This window comes from Myotis brandtii, unplaced genomic scaffold (assembly GCF_000412655.1).
Source record: "Myotis brandtii unplaced genomic scaffold, ASM41265v1 scaffold411, whole genome shotgun sequence".
Classification (NCBI taxonomy): domain Eukaryota; kingdom Metazoa; phylum Chordata; class Mammalia; order Chiroptera; family Vespertilionidae; genus Myotis; species Myotis brandtii.
Genome location: NW_005365804.1, coordinates 640,158 through 643,108, shown reverse-complemented (window position 1 = coordinate 643,108; position 2,951 = coordinate 640,158). Strand labels below are relative to the sequence as shown.

The 2,951-nt window shown below is 46.9% G+C and overlaps 1 protein-coding gene across 5 annotated transcripts in view; it reads left to right on the top strand.

The window, feature by feature from the left end:
• Positions 1-2,951, top strand: part of LOC102261496 (gamma-glutamylaminecyclotransferase-like) — a 22,934-nt gene that overhangs the window by 18,284 nt on the left and 1,699 nt on the right. Inside the window, exons 1-2 of one of the 5 annotated variants that reach the window (XM_005873498.2) lie at positions 1,891-2,001; positions 2,568-2,651. The gene's annotated coding sequence lies outside the window, so the exon portion shown is untranslated. Of the gene's footprint in view, positions 1-1,890; positions 2,002-2,259; positions 2,652-2,783; positions 2,930-2,951 lie in introns of those variants that run through there. The other 4 variants (XM_014545532.1, XM_005873499.2, XM_014545535.1 and 1 more) reach the window with 4 other exon arrangements.

Here is a 2,951-nt window from a genome sequence, read left to right as displayed (position 1 = left end):
GCAGGCCGACGCTCTATCCACTGAGCCAAACCAGTTAGGGCTCTCCTTCACTTTTGAATAATTTCATGGACCACAGAACTCTAGGTTGGTGTTTTGTCTCTCTCACCATTGAAAATATTTCACTCAACCCTCTTCTTGCTTATATGGTTTCTGAGAAGTCAGATGTAATTCTTTGCTTCTCTATAAGTAAGGTGTATTGTTTGTTTATGTATGTATGTATGTATGTCTGTCTGTCTGTCTGTCCTGGCTTCTTTCAGGTTTCTTCCCTTTGTCTTTGCTTTAAAATTTTTTTTTTAATGACTATGTGTCATATTTTTTGGCATTTATCCTGCTAGATTTTCTCTGAGCTTCCTGGATCTGTGGTTTGGTGTCTGACATTAATTTTGGGGAAATTCTCAGCCAGTATTACTTCAAGTATAGTTTCTGTTCCTTTCTCTCTTCTCCTTCTGGCATCCCCATTATACATGTGTTACTCTTTCAGTCGTCTCTACTAAAAGTAGTTACTCTTTCAGTAGTTGTTTCTTTTCTGTTCTTTTTTTGACTTTATTTTTTTTTCTATTTGCTTTTCAGTGTTGAGATATCCTGAGGCTCAGATTCTTCCCTAGAATTTCCACCTGTCTGGTTCCATTGCCCATCTACTTTGCCAATTAGAGCCTTAGCATATTAATCAGAGTTGTTTTTAATTCCTGGTCTGATAATTTCAACATCCCTGCAAGAAGCCTAGCTCTGATGCTTGCTCTGTCTTTTTAAACTGTGTTTTGGGTTTTTTTTTTTGTTTTTTTTTTGTGGGTTGGTTTTTTGTTTTTTTTTTTGTTTTGTTTTTTTTGCCTTTTAATATGTCTTACAATTTTTTCTTTATTTTTCACAATTTAAAGAAAATGCCCTAACCGGTTTGGCCCAGTGGATGGAGCGTCGGCCTGCGGACTCAGGGGTCCCGGGTTCGATTCTGGTCAAGGGCATGAAAAAAAAAACAATTTAAAGAAAATTTAATAATACACTGTATTTAACCCGATACATCCTCACAGTTTTTTCTTGATGGCTGGACTTAATATACTGGGTAAAAGGAACTGCTGGGCCTTTACTAAGGTGGTGGTAGGGTGTGGGGGCCGGGGCAGTGTTCTACAGCCTGATAATCAGATCAGTCTTTCAGCGAGCCTGCGTTCTGCTCTTGAACTTCACATGTGTCTCTCAGTTCCCCCTCCAGTCCCACCAGATGGCTAGAGCGGGCTGGAGCTGGGGACTCCCCGTCCCCCAGCTGGAGGGCTAGAGCTGGCTGGAGTTGGGTCTTCCCCTGCCCGTAGGTCAGTTAGGTTCTGATAAAACCCCACCTCGCCCTGGCCGGGTAGCTCAGTTGGTTAGCACTTCATCCCCATATGCCAAGGTTGTGGGTTTGATCCCTGGTCAGGGCACATACAAGGATCAACCAATGAACGCATTAAACAATTGGAACAACAGTAAATATAAAAGGAAATTAAAAACAAAATAAAAAACCCCACCTGGTTAGGCTCTGGTTAAAATTCGAGTTTCTCCTGAGGACAGATCCTGTGAAGAAGGGAATGAATGCTAGGGCACTTTTCAAAGTAGCTCCTTTTATCCTTCTGGCGGGAGCACGAAGGGGATTCTTCTGTTTACAGTGAGAGCCGGATGGAGCTCCGGGAGGTAAAGTGTGGCCACCTCCCCACCCCCTATGACTGGGTCCCCTGGAGCTTGTATCTCTGACCTGCCTGAGTGAGCCTGCAGCAGGTCATCGATGATAGTTCCGGCTTCCGTACCCTGGCACTGGTTCCCTCGGAGGGTTCTGCTGGTGAGTCTCTGCTCCTTTATTTGTCTGCTGCGCTTGCTCCTTCCCATCCAGGTACTCCGTAACCTGACGGATCTTACCGATCTAAGAGTTGGTGGCTTTCCAGCTTGGTGTCAGGATGGAGTGAGCATGTCCACGCTTCTTGCATCTTGGAGTGGAAATACATCGATTTCATTTTTAATGGAAAAATGACCAAATGGGTGGGTGCTGTGCCTTCCCTCCCCTCTCCCCCAGGAAACACAGTGTTTGAAGGACAGCGTGTCTGCTTGTCTTCCTGGCGACACTCTCTGGCCTTCTTCCACACCGACTGAAAATTTTCTTTTATTTTGAAGATCTACTGGCTTTACCCAGCGATGTGTGAACCTGCCAGCATATATATATATATATATATTTTTTTAGAAATTTTTTTCATTGTATCTTAGCAGTAAATTGTTACCAAATCTGGATTTGCAATATCTAACCTACACCTAGCACACTATTAGTCTACCCACAACTGTTAGTTTCTGTGATCGATTGGTCTGAGTCCCCCTCCAGACCGGAGGCCCTGCCCCGGTGTAGGGATTTCACTTAGAATTTCTAGGCAGCAGTGGGATCACCAGGAGCCCTACTGACTCAGAGGCCTGGAGTCGCTCCTCTGAGGCTTGGGCACCTCACTTCCAAAAGCAGGAATTACACAATGGCGACCTCTAGTGGCCAGAAGGAGGAACTGCAGTGGCACACTCCTCCCAGGAGAGAGCTGACCAACATAACCCCTGCTTTCTTCCAGGCACGTCACAGAATTGTACCGTTTGTCTTTAAGGTTTAGAATATCTACATCGACAAGGTGGACACCCTCATCCCGACTTTAGAGGTGAGGAGAGTGGGGTTCAGAGAAGTGAACGGGTTCCCTGAGTTCCTACGGTGTCAGGGCAGTGCTGGGACCCCACCCGGGCACCTCTGAGGCCCAGGTCTTTGCTCTGCCCCCCAATCCCTGCTCCTGAAGGTCTGGTCCGGGAGCCAGAGCGCGGGCGGCACTGGGAGCCTCGGCAATGCAGACCCCCACCCCACCCAGACCCAGCGAATCCGAATCTGTACCCTAAGCCGATAGGAACTCAGTCTGCGGGCCGAGGGCGCCGCGCTCTGCAGCAGGTGAGGGTCGGGCTGGGGCCGA